This window comes from Armigeres subalbatus, chromosome 1 (assembly GCF_024139115.2).
Source record: "Armigeres subalbatus isolate Guangzhou_Male chromosome 1, GZ_Asu_2, whole genome shotgun sequence".
Classification (NCBI taxonomy): Eukaryota; Metazoa; Arthropoda; class Insecta; order Diptera; family Culicidae; genus Armigeres; species Armigeres subalbatus.
In genome coordinates, this window is record NC_085139.1 from 68,911,760 (window position 1) to 68,933,532 (window position 21,773).

Sequence of the window (21,773 nt, forward strand, 5' to 3'; positions counted from 1 at the left end):
GAAAACATTGTTTTTTTACCAAGGGTCCCTTGGGATCCCTGGGAAAAAAAATTCTTTTCTTATTTTTTCAATGCGCGAGAAATTAAAATTAAAAAATCACTTAACCCTTATGTGAGTGACGATTTTTCCCACCGTAAACGGGTGACGGGGTACCCGGGTACCCAACTGCCTTACAATGGGCATTTATGTGTCTGTGGGTGTTTGTATGTGTGTATGTTGGTGTGTATCGCTGTGTCTATGTATGCGCTTGTGTGTGAGTGTGGTTTCAAAGAACAGGTTGAATTCAGAGGCCACCGGGTGGTCCCCTGGAAGATCCGGAACACCCGTAAAATGGTCAATTCGTAAATTCAATCGTAAAGCGACGGGATTTTTTAAAACCATTTTCTGACGAGCCCTGAGTATGGAATCGATGCTTTGACCTACATACGGACCATTGTGTCCACTGGGTGGTCCCCTGGAAGATTCGGAACATCCGTTAAAATGGTCAATTCGTAAATTTCATCGTACAGCGACGGGATTTTTTAGCACCATTTTCTGCTGAACCCTGAGTAGGGAATTGATGCTTTGACCCACTTCCGGCCTGTGTGTCTCCTGGAAGATCCGGAACATCCGTAGAAATGGTCAATTCGTAAATTCCATCGTACAGCGACGGGATTTTTTTAGAATTATTTTTTGATGAACCCTGAGTATGGAATTGATACTTCGACCTTCATACAGACCATTGTGTCCACTGGGTGGTCCCCTGGAAGATCCGGAACATCCGTAAAAATGGTCAATTCGTAAATTCCATCGTACAGCGACGGGATTTTTTTAGAATTATTATTTGATGAACCCTGAGTATGGAATTGATGCTTTGACCTGCATACGGACCGTTGTGTCCACTGGGTGATCCCCTGGAAGATCCGGAATATTCGTAAAAATGGTCAATTCGTAAATTCCATCGTAGAGCGACGGGAATTTTTTAGATTTTTTTTTTTGCTGAACCCTGAGTATGGAATTGATGCTTAGACCTACATACGGACCATTGTGTCCACTGGGTGGTCCCCTGGAAGATCCGGAACATCCGTAAAAATGGGCAATTCGAAAATTCAATCGTACAGCGATGGGATTTTTAGAACCATTTTTTGCTGAACTCTGAGTAAGCTATACAAAAGAAATACGACTGGAAGATTTGGTGTTTTATTGTGTGGCTTTCTCAGTCTAATTTAGTCAAAACGATTCGTTTTGTTTTGCCCGACGTTTCGGCCTGTATTTTTGGCCTTTTTCAAGGGTGAAACAGTCTACCGTTTTTCGTTATTAAGTTTGCCGTTTTTCACATAGGGAGGGCTTCTCGTAATCAGTTTAAACATTTAGTGTGAGCGTAGGGACTTTGGTAGACACTGCTATTGCACACGACTTGCACTACAATAACTACAATCATTATTACAGGCCGAAACGTCGGGCAAACAAAACGAATCGTTTTGACTAAATTAGACTGAGAAAGCCACACAATAAAACACTCTGAGTAAGGAATTGATGCTTTGACCCACTTTCGGCCTTTGTGTCCACTGGGTGGTCCCCTGGAAGATCCGAAACATCCGTAAAAATGGTCAATTCGTAAATTCCATCGTAGAGCGACGGGACTTTTTTAGAAGGTTTTTTTTCTGAACCCTGAGTATGGAATTGATGCTTCGACCTACATACGGACCATTGTGTCTACTAAGTGGTCCCCAGAAAGGTCCGGAACATCCGTAAAAATGGTCAATCATGATGAAATTTACTAATTGACCATTTTTACGGATGTTCCGGATCTTCCAGATGACTACCCAGTGGACACAATGATCCGCATGTGGCTCGAAGCATCAATTCCATACTCAGGTTCTGACAGAAAATGGTTTTAAAAAAATCGCGTCGATTTACGATGTAATTACGAATTGACCATTTTTACGGATGTTCCGGATCTTCCAGGGGACCACCCAGTGGACACAATGGCCCGTGTGTATGTCAAAGCATCGATTCCATACTCAGGGTTGGCAAAAAATAATTCTAAAAAAGTCCCGTCGCTGTACGATGGAATTTGCGAATTGACCATTTTTACGGAAGTTCCGGATCTTCCAGGGGACCACCCATTGGACACAATGGTCCGTATGAAGGTCGAAGCATCAATTCCATACTCAGGGTTCAGCAAAAAATAATTCTAAAAAAAATCCCGTCGCTGTACGATGGAATTTACGAATTGACCATTTTTACGGATGTCCCGGATTTCCCAGGGACCACCCAGTGGACACAATGGTCCGTATGTAGGTCGAAGCATCAATTCCATACTCAGGGTTCAGCAAAAAATAATTCTTAAAAAATCCCGTCGCTGTGCGATGGAATTTATGAATTGAGCATTTTGACGGATGTTCCGGATCTTCCAGGGGACCACCCAGTGGACACAATGGTCCGCTTGTAGGTCGAAGCATCAATTCCATACTCAGGGTTCAGCGAAAAAATAATCCTAAAAAGTCCCGTCGCTGTACGATGGAATTTACAAATTGACCATTTTTACGGATGTTCCGGATCTTCCAGGGGACCACCCAGTGGACACAATGTTCCGTATGTAGGTCGAACCATCAATTCCATACTCAGGGTTGGGCGAAAAAAACCTTCAAAAAAAGTCCCGTCGCTCTACGATGGAATTTACGAATTGACCATTTTTACATATGTTCCGGATCTTCCAGAAGACCACCCAGTGGACACAATGGTCCGCATGTGGCTCAAAGCATCAATTTCATACTCAGGTTTTGACAGAAAATGGTTCTAAAAAATCGCGTCGCTTTACGATGTAATTACGAATTGAACATTTTTACGTATGTTCCGGATCATCCAAGGGACCACCCAGTGGACACAATGGTCCGAATGTAGGTCGAAGCATCAATTCCATACTCAGGGTTCATCAAAAAATAGTTCTCAAAAAATCCCGTTGCTGTACGACGGATCTTCCAGGGGACCACCCATTGGACACAATGGTCCGTATGAAGGTCGAAGCATCAATTCCATACTCAGGGTTCAGCAAAAAATAATTCTAAAAAAAATCCCGTCACTGTACGATGGAATTTACGAATTGACCATTTTTACGAATGTCCCGGATTTCCCAGGGGACCACCCAGTGGACACAATGGTCCGTATGTATGTCAAAGCATCAATTCCATACTCAGGGATCAGCAAAAAAAACCTTCTAAAAAGTTCCGTCGCTCTACGATGGAATTTACGAATTGACCATTTTTACGGATGTTCCGGATCTTCCAGGGGACCACCCATTGGACACAATGGTCCGTATGAAGGTCGAAGCATCAATTCCATACTCAGGGTTCAGCAAAAAATAATTCTAAAAAAAATCCCGTCGCTGTACGATGGAATTTACGAATTGACCATTTTTACGGATGTCCCGGATTTCCCAGGGGACCACCCAGTGGACACAATGGTCCGTATGTATGTCAAAGCATCAATTCCATACTCAGGGATCAGCAAAAAAAACCTTCTAAAAAAGTCCCGTCGCTCTACGATGGAATTTACGAATTGACCATTTTTACATATGTTCCGGATCTTCCAGAAGACCATCCAGTGGACACAATGGTCCGCATGTGGCTCAATTTCATACTCAGGTTTTGACAGAAAATGGTTCTAAAAAATCGCGTCGCTTTACGATGTAATTACGAATTGAACATTTTTACGTATGTTCCGGATCATCCAAGGGACCACCCAGTGGACACAATGGTCCGAATGTAGGTCGAAGCATCAATTCCATACTCAGGGTTCATCAAAAAATAGTTCTCGAAAAATCCCGTTGCTGTACGACGGATCTTCCAGGGGACCACCCATTGGACACAATGGTCCGTATGAAGGTCGAAGCATCAATTCCATACTCAGGGTTCAGCAAAAAATAATTCTAAAAAATCCCGTCGCTGTACGATGGAATTTACGAATTGACCATTTTTACGGATGTCCCGGATTTCCCAGGGGACCACCCAGTGGACACAATGGTCCTTATGTAGGTCGAAGCATCAATTCCATACTCAGGGTTGGACAAAAAATAATTCTAAAAAAACCCGTCGCTCTACGATGGAATTTACGAATTGACCATTTTTACGGATGTTCCGGATCTTCCAGGGGACCACCCAGTGGACACAATGGTCCGTATGTAGGTCGAAGCATCAATTCCATACTCAAGGTTCAACGAAAAAAAAAAATAATTCTAAAAAAGTCCCGTCGCTGTACGATGGAATTTACGAATTGACCATTTTTACGTATGTTCCGGATCTTCCAGCGGACCACTCAGTGGACACAATGTTCCGTATGTAGGTCGAACCATCAATTCCATACTCAGGGTTGGGCAAAACATACTTCTAAAAAAATCCCGTCGCTGTACGATGGAATTTACGAATTGACCATTTTTACGGATGTTCCGGATCTTCCAGGGGACCACCCAGTGGACATAAAGGCCGGAAGTGGGTCAAAGCATCAATTACCTACTCAGGGTTCGGCAGAAAATGGTTCTAAAAAAATCCCGTCGCTGTACGATGGAATTTACGAATTGACCATTTTTACGGATGTTCCGGATATTCCAGGTGGCCACCCGTTGGCCTCTAAAACACACACACCTCCAAAAATATGTACATGCACTTGAGCAGCCTTTGTCCCAGTGACATACGCAATGATTCATATAATCAAACACTCATATAAATATACAGGCCCTCTGTTATATGATTGGGTACCCGGGTACCCCGTCACTCGTTTAAGGGGTATAAATAGTTTTCGACCCCTAATAAGCGCTCTAATCGCAACCTGCACCTCAAACTTTGCCCATCGCTTCGTTTCAACATTCTACGAGATGTCAGAAAGTTTCAAAGTTTTTGAACTTATCTACAACAAGTTATTTAACTTTCAATATCAGAATGGGTACCCGGGTACCCCGTCACTCACATAAGGGTTAAATAAAGAGGAAATAAATGCGCGAGAAAGGCATCACCAACGCTAGGTGGATTGATCTGGGTTTTCAATATATATTCCAATGCTAGTTGTTAAGCTTTTTTATCAAACTAACTGATGTTTAACTACTACTACTACTTCCAAGGAAAGGATCACATCCATCATTCCAGGCAAACGGCTAGGAACCTCATTTCCCGTTGATTATTGCCGGACAAACACCTAAATGAATCAAATCCAACTTTGCCTCAATTCAGGCCTATATTCAAAGGATAAATCACGTCCACCATTGCTTTATTCAGGACAAACTGCTGCTTTAAAAAAAATGGAATTACATCCATCATTGCCTTAATCCAGGCAAAGGTCAACTTTTTGAGAAGGAATCACATGAACCATTGTCTTAATCCGGCATACATTTAAAGCAGGGATCACATCCACTGCTTTAAATTGATAAAGCGCCCATTTTCAAAGATGGGGTCACATGCACCATTCCCAAGTAACAAATTTAAATCTAATTGAATTTATTTGTAATTTATCACTTGTCATATGACCAATTCATTGTACAAGGTTTTTTTTCATATTTTGTCGACTGTTACTTCTTACTCGGCTTATAAGTATAAAAGTATAAAAATAGAAAAATATAAGAATATGGAAAATATGATAAAATAAAAATATCATAATTTGAAATAGCATGTAGGGTAATTTGCCAAATGTCGAACGGCTAATTTCTCCGCCTATTGTTGAACGCACGTGCATTTCAACAATAGGCGACAAAATTAGCTGATACAGGCAACTTACCCAACTTCGGAAATAGTGCGCTGGATTCGCCTAAAGATGCGCTAAATGACGTACCAAAAAGTTTGACAGATAAAACTTCGGTTCAGAAGTCCCGACTTCTGAATTTTAATTTGGTGCTACACCGACAATATAAGGCAGTAGATTTTTTTTGACGTGTTTTCTGCTTCCAGGGTGTTGCAAACGTTTAGACGCAGCTAGAGTTTTTCGCCATTTTTTTAAAGTTTGTAATTTTGTAAAAGTTTTTATTACATCACAATGAAAGTAAGTGTTATTTTGGTTATATATGTAAAATATGCCATTGATTTTTATTTTATCGGATATGAGGAAGGCAAAACGATTGGGCGTGGTCGAAAAGGGTCAAATTCGGATTCTGGCTGATTTTAGTCGATGTAATCAGGAAATTGCTCGCAAAACTAACAGACCAGAGGTTGCGAGTAATTATTCAAAGAAAACCCAACCTAATTCACCGAGTGGTGACACTGCCTTTCTCGCATTTAGCCAAGACACCAACCTTATATGGCGCTTACATAGTTCGATTCCATTTTCTCTATAACTTTTAAACGTAATGGTCGATCGTTATCATATTCAATAGTGATCAACTATGGTTTGTTTCCCGTCGAATGCAACTTGTTGCGAGAAAATCGGTTAAGAATTACTATATGAAAAAGTGGCTAATGTTTTTCGGTTTTCGTGTGCACACACACACATACACACGGACAGACAGACATTTGTTCAGCTTGACGAGTATATAACATCATGGTATATAACATCATGGGTCTCCGAGACTTCTATAAAAAGTTCGATTTTGGAGTGAAATGATAGCCTTTCGGTACAACTTTGTTGTACGAGAAAGGCAAAAACGGAGAAATATATACTCTGGTCAGTGGCGTAGCCACGGGGGTGGTTTTGGACATAAATATAACAATCACATAAAACAATCTAAACAATCTTTTTATATGAGGCCTGGAGACATTTTTTTTCGTAAAATGCATTTCAAATGCAAATTGTTAGGATTCTTAGTCTTATCTTATTTACCAACTACAAGTTGTATATGACGGGGAATTCTGTTTTATTGTTTTCTGGGCCATATCGGACTGTGGGCTCAGAAGTTATGGTCAAAATACGTTCCTTTATAAGCGAAATCCTTAACGAAATTTAATGGAACAATTTGCATATGACGATGCTGTCTCATTGTTCTGTATTGAGAATTACCATAAAAGTTATAGTTAGAATATAAGGTATTTAAAACTTGCTCAGTTTACGATCACGATCAAATAGATATCTGAATAGACAAAGCTACGTAGCAAAAGCAGTTCTATTAGGCTGTTACGTATTTTTCCATGGATTTTATACTCAGAAATAATACTGATAACAACTAATGATTTACATCGTATGTTGCTCATAATTAATTATTTCATGAATGTGAAAATCCAAATTCAAATACCAAATGTTTTGAAATTCTATATGATAGTCAGAAACCATTAACGGCTTTATATTTCTGCTGCTTTGACCTCTCTAAAGTACTTTTCTTGATGCATTTTATAATGAGCGCATTTTATCACCGCTAGGTGGATCAATCCTCAACAAGACCAAATCGTTGGACGTCAACACGAACAACCCCTCCAACTTCACGGTGGCCGGGCAAGCAATGGTCGAAAACTTTCAATATCAAGGCAGCTAATTAGCGTCGGACGGTGGAACCAAGATCGACCTACGGGCACGGATCAAGAAGGCTAGAGGCCCTCCTTAAGCGCATTTTACACCTCCCGTGAACGTGAACGTGAACAAACTGTTTTTCGATAATAACTTCTTGATACATACTCAAATCGTGGGGGAATCATGTTCAAATGAAAGGCAGAAGCTGCATTTAGTAGTGAGATGCATAAAAACATGAAAAAGATCAATAATATCAGATTTATGAGCATTCCACGGTCATGCCTGTCAAATCATCGTGAAATCGTATCTGCGGTGAACTCATCGCAAGTGTAAACGCGACGATGAACATGAACGTGGAGCTGTGGTGAATTCAAAAATATAAGGAGAATAGATTGATTTGGATTGGGAGTTCACACCGACCGAGAGTGTTTACTGTTCTCGTTGAATCGGTTTCGTTGGGTTCCTGCTTTGTGTGTCGCTGTCGCTCATTTTAACACTCGTATCGGTTTGGTCGGAAGGAAACTAACTCAGTAGTTTCTCATAAATGAATTGTGTTTCTTTTTTATTATTTGGTAATATTATTTTTTCTTTTTAAATATTTTTTATTTGAATACTTCAATCATTCGTATATTCAATCAAAAAATTTATATTTTCATAGATAGATTACTTCATTCATAAAAAAAATTCATTCTTTTTCTTCTTCTTCTACCTCTTCAATGGCTCTATATTACCATTGAATCTTGGCCTGCTTCTTTACTCAATATTTCATTAACATTTCCACAGTTATTATTTGATGTTTCTATTCTGTAACCGTCCATTGCATGGATATGTGTCTTATGTTGCAAGTACAAAGATACGCTATGGCCAGTGAGTCGAGATTGCTGAAAACCCGAAAAAAATCTTTTAGACAGCAAAGAAAATCGAGAATACTCCGCCTTTGCTGACTAGGCTAACTAGAAACCATTGTATTTATTCATATTTTTTTTTTTTTTTTATGATTTATATTTGATTTAATAGTTAATTTATATACAAAAGAAAAACGACTGGAAGATTTGGTTTTTTATTGGTGTTTTATTTTTATTAAATTGTATTAATTTATACGGGTCTCCAGTTAGCTTTGCGAGCAAAGGCGTAGGATTCCCAACACAAATGACGAGTTCGATTCTCGGTCCGGCATAGAATGTTTGCGGGTTGGAAACATTATCGGCTCCCTTCCAGTGTATAGTGTATCCATTTTACTTGCCACACATACATACTTATGCGATTGACAGCTTTCAAATTATTACTCTAGAACATGGTTTCCCAAACTGTGGGTCCCACGCTGGTCCACGCTATTTTAGAAAACATTTATGCCTAAAAGATGTCCCTTCAATGAAGTAAAATAAATACGCTAACATTTTGACAAACAATATCATGTTAGTAATTTTTTGAATTTGTACATGTAAACTAATGTGAATATTTTTCAGAAGGAAGAATCCGAAACAGATGACATTCTGATTCAATTAATGCTTATAATACTACTTGGTAAAATGCATTTTTTCATAAGTGGGTCGCGAGACATATAGAATTTTGCTAGGTGGGTCACATACCAAAAAGTTTGGGAAGCTCTGCTCTAGAAGGTAAGCCAAGTTTCAGTGGAATGTAGAGTAGGGTGGTACAAAAAATCAATTACTAATTATTGGAAAGATTAATTGAGATGCGGTTTTCACTGAGTGAAAGCTGTTGAGTATTCCTTTTAGCTATGTAGGTTTTCTTTTAACCTGCGCTTGATGGGGAAACGTCATTAACAGTATAATGAAAAAATAAATTTCCCCATACTAATTTGCATGCAAACTTGAAACGGCTTGTGCTAAATCAGTTTTAATCCAAATGAGCTCAAATTTTCAGAGGACACTCAGAACATGGTAAAGAATCAGATGAGCACTGTGGAGCAAAATCGTTTTTTTGAACCACCCTAATGTAGAGCCAATGCACAATGGGAAAATCCGATTTAGAAGGAGGATTTTTTTTAACTTTCTTTACGAGCGATTTACAGAAGAAATCAAGGGCTTATTCGAAAGAGAATTTTCCAAGAAAATTCAGTGAGTGCTGTTTCATTGGACGTGGACGTGGACTTCTGTATGTAGATATTGAGCATGTTTTGCCCCAATGTTCCATATATCACGAGTTTTCATATTTTTTCTATATTTTATCTTTAGGAACTTTCTCTAAAATTGTGTTCATCTCTTCACTGTGGATCCATAGAGGTGCACTAAATATGGTAATAGTTAGAAATTTAAGGGATTTAGGGGTCAAATAGGTATCAAAGTGCATTTTATGTGAATTTTTCATGTATAAAATATCATGTATAATATCAATTATTTCGCAAATGTTTTGTTTTGTGATTTATTGGATAAAACACGATTTTTAAATACTTCTCGATAGAGCCGATGCCGAACATTTCCAAACCATACCCGATCGCACAACTAGACAAGAGTTATCATATTATTTGAGAGTCGATGTGACAATAGATAGGATGAGATCGGAAATATTCTTTTCTCATGCCTTTTCGCCCAAATTCCTCTATGCAATTATATAGCTCAATAATTGTATTGAATTGTATTGCATTGAAAAAATTGATTCGAGGGGTTTTTGAGGTCAACAAGCTTAGAAGATTATTTTATATTAAAAATAAATTCACAAAAATGCGCTTTGATGATTATTTTACCCCAAAAACGCTTTAATTTTCAACTTTTGCCAACAAAATATGTATAGTGCTTTTTGAGGATCCACAATGAAAAGGAAAACACAATTTTAGTACAATATTTTAAAGATAAAAGGAAGAAAAATATGAAAAAAAATTGATTTATGGGACATTGGAGTAAAACGAGCTCAATAACTACATACAGTAGTATCTATGAAAAATCACTCACTGAATTTCTTTGAAAATTTTCTTTTGAATAAGCTCTCATTCTCCTCTGTCGTCCGTGAAAAAAGTTATCCTATTTTGTAAAAAAAAATATGTATATTTAATGAGCTTTTAGACTTGTATGACCCCAAAGTCCCCTATAATTCAATACATTCAATGAAATCTCGGGTACTTATTCAAAAGGACGTATGTGATTTTGTAAACAAAAATTGAAACGTCGATTTATCCGATCTGATGGCACTCCCACGCAAACCAACACCACCAACAGGTAGCCGAAGGCTTCCCCTACCTGTCTGTGGTGATGGTTCGCGTGGGAGGGATATCAGATTGGACAATTCGACGTTTAAATCTTTGTTTACAAAATCACATACGTCCTTTTGAATAAGTACCCGAGAAATAATCGAGAAACAAATCGCGTCGATCACTTTTTATGCACCTTTTTAAATCGTCGCCAATATCTTTAATTTAAATCTGTGTTAATGCAAAGCCAAATCATTAAAACATGCAAAAAAAGTACTCAACTTCTGGAAATAATCTGATTATTGAAATCAAACAATTTTGTTCGTAGTTGATCTGACAGATCTTATGGCCATGTTTGCTGGCGACAATTTGCTTTGCGACGATTTCAAATTGACGCGGCCGGAAAATTCAAATAAAATGCATTTTGACGCTTATTAAACACCAAAATCCCTAAAATTTTCAACTTTTTCCAGCAAAATATATGTAGTGCCCTTCTGTCGATCCACAGTGAAGAGATAAACACAATTTTAGAGCAATGTCCTAAAGATAAAATGACAAAAAATATGTAAACTCGTGATGTATGGGACATTGGGGCAAAACGAGCCGCATAACTACATACATGAGTGTTCCACGTCCTTGATTCCTAAATTCTTTGGAAAATTCCTTTTTGAATAAGCCCTTAATCTCTTCTGTAAGTTGTCCGTAAAGAAAGTTATTATTTTTTCCTCTTTTGAAAGCGGATTATCTAGTGTGCAATGAAGGAAAAAATATATTTTTTTTGTGTATTTTTTACAACACCATCATTATTGTTCATTAATTATAATTTGTTCATTCGCTTATTTATTGAGTCACTGATTTACTAGGTTTCAAAATAAATTTATTGATTTATCATTTTTTGTTGTTGATATATTAGATTTTTGAGTGATTAGTTTATTAATTTCTTACTTTTCCATATAGATAGCAAATCATGAAAATATTAGACAGTTATGCTTGCAGCGGCAGTTTAGTAATTTATTAATTAATAATTGATTAATTTATCATTTTTTTATTCATCAATTTATTAATTTATTATCTCATTGATTTATAAATTTATAAATTTGTTTATTTATCAATTTGGTAATTTAATAATTTATTAACATACCTTTATAAACTTATTTTGAAATATTTTTTATTATTTTACTATTTTATTTTTGATTATTTTATTATATTTATTTTTTTTATTCAATAATTTATAAATCCATTCATTTCTGAATTTATTAACCTAAAAAATTATCCATTTATTAGTTTTTCAAATCAATAATTTTGTAATTTAATCGATTGTTCATTTTTTAATTTATCAACCCATTAATTTTAAGTCATTAATTTATTTATTTATTAATTCTTTTGTTTATTCAAAGTCTTAGCTATATTAGTTATAAATGCTTGGCATACTTTTTCTTCTTTGCTACTACTGAATCATTTGATATGCTTCCGATATGCTTGTGCATCGTCTCTGTCGTTCACGGTGAACAGATTTTCAGAATGCTTTTGCCATTCGAACGTGAACGAGCTCCGTGGAATTTTTTTACCTGATTTACCAGAGAAAGCTTCTCTCCTCTCTGATATATACACCATATTCGCCATATACCCACCACAGAAATACAGGGAGAATAAAGAATCTAACAAGATGTGCAGATTGCCTCTCTGTCGTTTTCATCCTGCCTGTCTGTCTGCCCTTGTTTTTTTGGTACACACATGCTCGTATGCTCTTTGCGTTATGACCATCCACGAGGTACAGATATTAATAATAATTATCATTCAGAATGTTTGTAATTAGGTATACCTATATGAGTTTATTCAAGTTGTTTATTTGAAACAGTTTATGTGAGTAATTTACATAATTTGGATAATAACTATCAACAAAATCTTAGCACAGAAAAAAATAATTGAATACATATTAAGACTTTCAATAGTAAACACAACAATTAAATACGGTACGGATATACGATACGTGATCAATTGAATTTTATACACGAAAACTTGAGCAAAAATTGGGATTTTTTATTGGCGAACTGGTCAAATATTCAAACATTAATTAACACTATTCGAACAAATGAATAGTAAATTTAAAAAAATGAGATGAAGAAAAGTATTAAACAAATGTAAGCCAAAAGAGAAAGTCAAAAAATCATATCTAGCAAAAGTAAAAAAAAAATTAAATAACTCCTCATCAAATTAAACTTGTTACTACATGTCAAAATCAATCCTTCAAATGGGATAGAAGTCACTAGATAGAAGATTAGAAGAAATTACTTCTCTTTTCGTAAATTCGTATTTTCTTAACTATAATTGCATAATTGAACATTATTGTATTAATGTGTGGAACAGAATGAATCATGTGAATTACATGCTTCGTGGGTAGTTTTGCCAGAACTCCTTTGATGCGAACCAGTCGAAAGATAATATTTGGATTCAGGTCAATTGATCACCGGAACTTGTTAATTCAGCTTTGAACGGTGCAAAATGTATACATTTGGTAGCACAGTTGAAAATTTCAGAAATCATTAAGTATATGTACCTACTGGCTTTTCATAACAAAATTCCCGAACATTTAAACGAAAAGATGATTAAAATTAAACCACTTGATCAACATCGTTCCGTAGATTACCCACTCGAATAATTCATATACATATATGCGACAATATGTTTCATTTTTATTTTCTTCGTTTACTACTGTACACTTACTTGCTGCCTGCATTCGTGGGCAATAATTCAACACTTCCAACTAGACTCGATTGTCCACGACGATGTTCACTGTGAAATTATCGCTCTTTCTCACCTCTTGTTCATGTTCATGTTCACGGGAGGTGTACAGAGGGCTTTAGCCGTGCGGTAAGACGCGCGGCTACAAATCAAGACCATGCTGAGGGTGGCTGGGTTCGATTCCCGGTGCCAGTCTAGGAAATTTTCGAATTGAAAATTGTCTCGACTTCCCTGGGCATAAAAGTATCATCGCGTTAGCCTCATGATATACGAATGCAAAAATGGCAAAAATGCAAAACCTGGCTTAGAAACCCGCAGCTAATTACTGTGAAGTGCTTAATGAACACTAAGCTGCGAGGCGGCTCTGCCCCAGTGTGGGGATGTAATGCCAATAAGAAGAAGAAGAATTAGCGTCGGACGGTGGAATCAAGATCGACATACGGGCACGAATCAAGAAGGCTAGGGATGCTTTTACGAGTCAACGCACTAATTTCCAATACTCAACTCTAGCTTTAAATCTGTATTTTCAAACACCAGTGAGCATTCCGTGTTTGACTACGGTCGAGTTAAGTCGCATTGGCGCAATCAGTCGATCGCAGTCAATTTATTGAGTGGTGTCCAATTACGCCCCCGGTCTTTCGGGTAAAAGAGATTGCTCACTAAATCGGTAACGCGAATAAGCAACGCAAGTGTCTACCAAGAGTGCAAATTAAAAACCAACCAATCAGCAGAGCTTATTTGAAGAACAGTTCTAATTTCCCCCGTATGGGGGAAAACCCCGGCAGTGTTGCCGGGGAAAAAATTATGGTAATGGGAAGGATGGAGGAAGGGAAAAGCTTCCATGGAGTGTCCCCAGTATTAGAGGAGAAAACAATCCAGAGCCACTGTGGGACAATAATTGCGGCAAAAAAACGAGAGAAGGAAAAATATTTGTAACAGTGCGGAATGAAAGTCAGGCCAAAAACCTGGCTAAAATTGAAAAACTAGTAGACGGAAATACGGTGAAGATTTATGAACATAAATCATTGAAATCCTGTAGGGTGGTCGGTATTGGCAATTTTTAGCAAATACCGGTATTCGGTATTTGGTGTAGTCAATACCGGTAATACCGGTAGAATACCGGTTTTTGTGAAAATTTCAAGTATTAAAAGAAAAACTTATGATTTGGACTTTTGGATGAAAAACAATATTTGTTGAAAAACTTCAAATGTTAAAATCATTGCTTATTGAGCTGGGCAAAGCGAAACTTAAGTGGACTCAACATACTGAGCGACTCATCCTTCAATTGACATTGGATTTTGTTAGCAATGTTGTCAACAGCTGAGAATGCCCTCTAAGACAGTCGAAAATCAGTGTCAAGTACTTGCTCTTAATCCCTTCAGATTCATAGTAGGAGAACTCCTTACGGATTACATGCACGGATCCTGGCGCCAAGGTATTTGCCACCAGCAACGCAAGTGTTTTGCTCTGCTACAGTCTCTTCACAATTTGTTCTTTAACCGATAAACCAGATAAATTATCCGTAGAGGCATCGTCTTTGTACCCATCGTCAGATATGGTCGTTGTCTCAGTTTCATCGATCGCATCAGAAATGATTAGACGCTTCAAGATCCTGTCCGCTTTACGCAGAAATAGGGTTTCTTACCCCATTCCCGGCCTAACATGCGTACGACTGCATTATTCAATTGATATTTATGACAGGAAGCAACTTTTCCTGGATTTTGTGGGCTGTATAATACTGCATTGGGGTTCACTTCTGCTTAAAAAATAGCTATTCGTGCTAAATATCGTTCAAAAAAGCTTTCATTTGATTTAAATTAACGAGGTGCAGCACTCATTTCAGTCCTAGCGATTTCCATTCCGGCATATCATAAAACCAGTTCCCGGCCTAAGCAAAATTTTACTCAATCTCTCAACATTTTTCTCTCATTCTCTCTCGGGACGGTAGAAAATGCGACGTAAACAAAAATATGCACGTTCCACGACAACAAGATGCCAGATGGTATCATTCATAATCGTTTTTATTTGGTTGAGAAACTCATCCAAATTTTTTCCGAATACTTGCAAACAATATTTTTTTACCTTTTGAAATCGAGAAAATTATAAATAACATGATAGCGTCAACGTATTAGACAGTTTTCCTATTAACGATGAAGGATCATTTTCATTCTCCTGGCCTTTTGGCAGCACGGTGCGGCTAGAAGTTTTTGGGCCGAGGTGATTTTTTGTTCGGTTTGAGAATATATTTTTAAATGTATTCTAATTATGTTTATATAAGTTCTAGTGATACGTTCTAGTGATTAGATTGAAGTGCGTGTGTTAAGCATTATGGTGTATTGATTAAAAGCTTGAAGCAATGATTGTAACGAGCACTAGGACGATTTTCAGGTAGGTGTTTATTTGATGATACCGTTTTGTAAAAGTGGAAAGAATCACTCCGGCTCAGTGGTGTGGCATCGGAGAGCGAGATTTTGAAATCTACATTTTTATTTTCTACAATTGGATCAATTAGGAGTAAAACAAGTGATTGAAAAATATTGAGTATTGTGAAAAATAAATGGGAGACTTTTTAAAAATTATCAATCATAAACCTACGGCTTCCAAACAGTATGAATCATTAGTTTTCTGTGCAGTGAGCCGGGAACCGGGTCCATAGGCCCAAGTAGTGATTTACCCTATTCAAGAAAGCAAAAAAAAAAACGGCATGTTCCGATCGTCGAAATTCGGTGGTGAATTTTGTCTGTTTGTTTTTTGGCATGATTCGTTACTATCTGAAGCCAAACGGCAGACAATCTAAATTAAAAATTTTGGAAGGGCTCGTGTACAGTTGCCTAATTTGCGATTGTGTGTAGAGGTGAGTGAAAGATTAGCGCTAAATGAACCGATTTTTCTCATACCAGTCGACACCATATGCGCAGAGCTTCCTGTCGATGTTAATGCACTCCTCTTCGCCGACAATGTAGTTCTTTTTGCCTCCGATGGTAACAGGAAAAATCTCACACAAAAATTACAATCCGCGCATAAATCGGTTGAATCATGGGAGCAACGCACCGGCTTCAAAATCTCTACCGAAAAATGTGTAACTATAGCGTTCAAACACCCGAGATCTAGAAAACAAACAAGTCAAAGACTTATATTGAACAATGTCCCTATACCAGAAAAATCATGCCACAAATGCCTAGGAGTAACATTAGATCAACACCTCACCTACAAAACACACATCGAGGAAACAAGAGCAGTATGCTCCCAGAGAGTCCAGTTTCTAAGATCCATCGCATCCAGATGGATCCGCCAATCCCTGATAAAAATTTATAAAGCAACCGTACTTGAAAAAATACTATATGCAGCCCCGATCATATCTTCAATTAGCGACACGGTAATCAAACGGTTCGAAAGAATGCACAACAGCAAACCTTACTACATACCATCTACTCCACCATGGAAAAGAAAACAAATACTTGTCGATAAGACAGTCCTACACGCGAGCCAGACCGGAAACAATCATCTGGGTTGAGGACAACTATTTGCTCAACGAATGCGTACTAAATACAGATTCCATACAGTTTTATACACTGACGGATCAAAAACAGACTCAAGAACCGGCCTTAGTGTAATTGTGGAAGAAAACGTAATACGTAAAAGAACCCATAACTTAACTAGCATCTACAGCGTCCAAACCATGGCGGTAATTGAAGTTCTGAAGTGGATATCAAACCAAGATAGAGTAGGTGCTTTTATCATATGCACCGACTCTCTGAGTGTGATAACAACTATCGAAAAGAGAAAGATGAAATCTTCCCTTAAAGATGAAATAACCACACTGTACAATGACATATCCGATAAGGGAACATCCATTACCTTATGTTGGATCCCAAGCCACATCTGCATTCCCGGAAATGAAAAGGCCGATACTGAGGCCAAACGAGCCCTCGAGCTTAACGCCATTATGCAAAAAATAGTTGATCATAAGGAAATTTAAACCATCATTAAAAGAAAAATGATTAACAATTGGCAATTTGAATGGGAATCAACCAGAAATTATTAAGAGAATGCAAAAATACCACTACACCATTAAGAGAGGCAACAGGAAATCGTAGAGAGGACGTTATACTAACCAGACTACGAATTGGCCATACGCAATTAACGCATTCCTATCTACTAGGAAAAATGGAACCACCCAATTGCACAAAATGTAACCAAATTCCTACTGTCAAACACATTATAGTCAACTGTCCAGAATATGATGATGCTCGGGAAAAATGGGCTCCAACAAACATGAAAGAGGCATTGGCCGACGACAGCCGCCAAGCAAGTAAAGTGCTATCGTTCCTCAAAGAAATCGCGCTGATAGATAAAATATGACACACAACTACCCAATGGAAAACCTAATATAAAACAGTAGAAGTGTTGAAAAATTCAGTTCATCAAGTTTCACCAGTTTTACCAGTAATCACCTTACCGAAAATAGGATACTTCTAATCAAAGGAAGACAGCGTTTAGCACATTGACGAGCGGCAGGCCACCGTAATCGAGAACTAGGTACCAGTCCCCAAGGCGCCAAATCTTATCATAATAGGATGGATGTTCTGCCAGCGGACCGGATGAGACCAGTGAATGAAATATACATTATCTAGATCCTAAGTTACACAAACTCTGTAAATTGAACAACCAAGACTCGAATAATATTTAAAGAGTCTTTAATAAACAAAATAAAAAAACGCCAGTGAGACACGCAGAAACTGAAATTATTCATCAACCGATGTCTACGTTTTATAATTTGGTGACCTCACAACAGGATCTCGAATGCTGCGCTCCATCAACAAAGACATCAAAAACCTATAGGGTAAACGATCCGATAGTCGTGGGTGTTCCTATAGTTGCGGTAGTACAGTGTGCGTTAAATCTACGAATCAAACGCAGCAACCCATTACGTCTAATGATAAAACGATATGTCAATACACGAAGCAAGTGAAAACAGTCTTGAATATCTTTAAAAACTGGTAAATATCTATAAATCACCTTACTAAATTTTCGCCTAAGCACTAATAGTTGCGGTAGTGTTCCTATAGTTGCGAGTCCCGTAAGAAAACAATGGGATTCGTAACTATAGGAAAACAAATTAAAAAAATACCGCTACTATTGGAACAGTGTACCAATAATTGGAGTTGATATTTTTGGACGGAAAACAAGGAATACATGCAACGGAAGCATTTTTCCAATAAAATAGATGGGGAACGCTATCGAATATATACCCAAGGTAAGCGAAATGAAATTTTGATTAATTCTAGGAAAATGAATTGTGTTGGAACGTGCTTAGTTCCTCCACTATTGGATCATTTACCCTATCAACAGAAATTCGAGGGCGTAGGTGGGTCAGCCGTTACAAAAATCTTGGCTCCACGCTTCGGTAATGTTCTTTATACACAAGCATATATAGATATTGATATAGATATAGAAAATTATTCATATGAAATCAAATTACATTCTACAATACTGCTCCTCCTCATCGACAAACGCGTTGATTAGGTCCAACATTCATAATTAATTGGCTCCAGCTGTACAAATAATAGTAAAAATCCGAACCACATTGATTCGCGCATGCGTAAATGTATGATGGTTTTACACTCCCAAGAAATGTTTTTGAATATTCCTTAAACAAATTATTACTAAACCTCACAAGCAAACATCAGGTACAAGGAGAAATATTTTTTCTCATCCATTGTATTTATTTGTTTGGTCAGGCATATAATCATCTTATAATTGACAGGTTGGTGACTCGAGGAATACCATTTTTTTCAAGGAAGGATGCGGTTTGGATTAAGGTATGAGGTATTTCAGCTGTTTATCCGGGTATTTGACGCCATCAGCGGTATGACGTAGCGTCGTGTTCGCATTATGGCTCGTCAGGGAGCATCTTTCGGTTGTACAAAGTTTCGGGAGACCCGAAACAATAATATGTATAGATAGAAAAATATAAATTTGGAACACATAAAAATCCTCGATCCCAACGTTTGTTACTCAGCCTTATACTTTCCAAATTGATTGAATTTTAGTTTAAGGCTTAATTGCGTAGAATTCTACGGTGAAGAAAAAATCATATCTTTTGCGTGGAACGTGACTAATGAACTGGAGTCTAGGCTGGGACAATTGCTGCCAAAGTATTTTTTTTTTCTCAATCTAAATCGGGCGCGCATCTCACTGGTTGATTAGCTATTAAAAAAGCTAATTATCAAAATAAGAAAAGTTATGTTCATGTAGTTACTGATAAAGCGAACATTCTTTGAAAAACAATGCGTCATATTTTTCTCTAGTTTTCAAAAGCATTATTTTAAAAATTATTTAATTTTTTTCCTACTCTATTGTTTAACTACCTATTATAAATCACGGCACAGCGTCTTGAATAAAAAAATCAGGTATCTTACATCGTTGATAATGTACATCTTTATTTGTAGTATCCAATGGTTGCGGAATTATTGGTAGATATAAAAAATAGATTTCGTTGCTTTAACTATTACGCAAAGCATGAAGATGTGTAGGCATAAGCACTACCAATAAGTACTCTCATTGTTACTTGGAATATGCTGTAAAACTTTCCATCATTTTTTATCGGCTATTATATTATGTAAGGTTGTCTCAATAATGACCCGCAAACTAGGCACAAAAAACCCACCCCGGTACGTGACGTCAATGTTTCCGTGTTGCTGTATCGAAAATTCACGTCAAACTTCCCGCTTGCCTACAATGTACAGGTGGCCGTATTTTGTTATTATGCATCTCATGCTTTCCCCACTAAAAACGAAACCCACCTGCCCCACCAGCACCGCCTCCCGCAACCGTTTTTGTTCGTGACCTATAAATTTTTCCCACCCATAAAATGTGGGATGCTGTGTCCCTCGCAGTCGCACCCCAACCGTCTTGTGCTGAATAGTCTTCATCAAGCGTCGACAGCGACAGGAAGAAATCGATTTTTTCTTCGTTACACTTCCTGTTCCTGTTGAACACCGTAACCGAGCTGGGTCCTCTTATTCAATGAAGCACGCCAATGATCGCTTCTTGCTGATAATGCAGAGCATCCTGCTTTGCGAGCGCTACTTACTTCTGCCGTCGGTGGGCGGTGATTCAAAAGCAGCCGCGCAACAGAGCGCCCCGTTTCCTTGGCGATTCAGACAGGTAGGTAATCCTAAGTTCCCGTCGGCAGCTGGCACACCATCCCGATCCGTCGGTAGTGACAACGAGAGGAAATCCTTTTCAGACGGCCCACATTCTTCGCTTTTTCAGGTGGTTTTTCACATTCAGTGCCTTTTCATTTATTACAAAACGGGATCGGGAAAATTTTCACTAATTCAATCACAGTTCACAACTCTTCTTGAATTGGCAACCTCGGAGGATTGGGTTTTCGCATTTGAGCAATTTCGTTTTCACTAACCGTAATACTTTTTGCTTGATTGAGCGATTTCACTGATTTTCACAGCTTCCGGACATCTTCGTCACAGAAATCCACTTCTCTCGGATCATCTTCATTTTCCTTTCGAGAAGATCCTTCACCACTCTTCAACCGCGTCCATTGCGATCCCAACTCTCGAAACAATACAGTTTCGGAAACGCACAAGCACCAGTTTTCCAATCGTAATTATCTACACCACAACCGGAGTGGACGCTCCAATTCACTTCCACTGTTTCTGCTAGGATGCTGGGCGCTGTTTTCCACTCCCCCTCCGTTTCCAAAGGAAAAGCTACTTTTTTTTCCTTCTGACTAAACACTAAGCGCACAGACTGTGTTGTGATGGTTGGATTCACACCAAGAAGAGAGCGCATTCGGCGGCGACGTCGAACCGTGTGGCTTCTGCTGGCACTTCTGGCCACCGTCGAGAGATGGTCGATGTCCTGAACCGGAGAGTCCACCAAAGCCGTGCCGTGCCGAACCGACCGACGCTCCTGGTGAGAAAAGCCGATTTTCTCACCCACCCGAGTGCGTGCGTGGAGCGAGAGTTTTGGGAGGGCTGTTCCCACGCTGAGCAGTGTGAGGATTCATCGCGAACAGCACTATGATGGAATGCATTCGCGTGCTCTCATGCTCGGCGGCGCAAGGAACGCACACTCGCAAACATCGCAATAACTCCCAACCAGATCGGGGCAGACATGAAACGGTGGCGGAGGGTGCACGGACACGGGACGGCAGAGCAGCGTGTAGCATTAATTTTCATGACCCAATTTGGACGAATCGTTTTGTATGGCCGAGGATGCCAGCAGAATGGATGCTGGCTGGCTGATGGTGGAAAATGTTGATGCATGCGTTTTCCGTAAATACTTTATGTGGAGTGCTCTGCCACGGTACTTCTAATGGTTTACGCTTTTTGTTTGCGTTCTTTACAATGGTATTTCGAGCATTTTTCGTTTGATAGGGCAACAGTCATTTGAGATATTGCGGTAAACTCACCATAATTTTATGTCGTTAGGACAATTTATAGAATTAATTTGCTGG

At 38.3% G+C, this 21,773-nt stretch overlaps 1 protein-coding gene across 3 annotated transcripts in view; it reads right to left on the reverse strand.

The window, feature by feature from the left end:
- The window catches only part of LOC134226633 (mucin-4), an 817,146-nt gene extending 796,013 nt beyond the window's left edge, over nt 1–21,133 (reverse strand). For all 3 annotated transcript variants that reach the window (XM_062707522.1, XM_062707532.1, XM_062707541.1), the window contains exon 1: nt 20,388–21,133. The gene's annotated coding sequence lies outside the window, so the exon portion shown is untranslated. The remainder of the gene's footprint in view (nt 1–20,387) is intronic.
- Nucleotides 21,134–21,773: the final 640 nt, after the last annotated feature.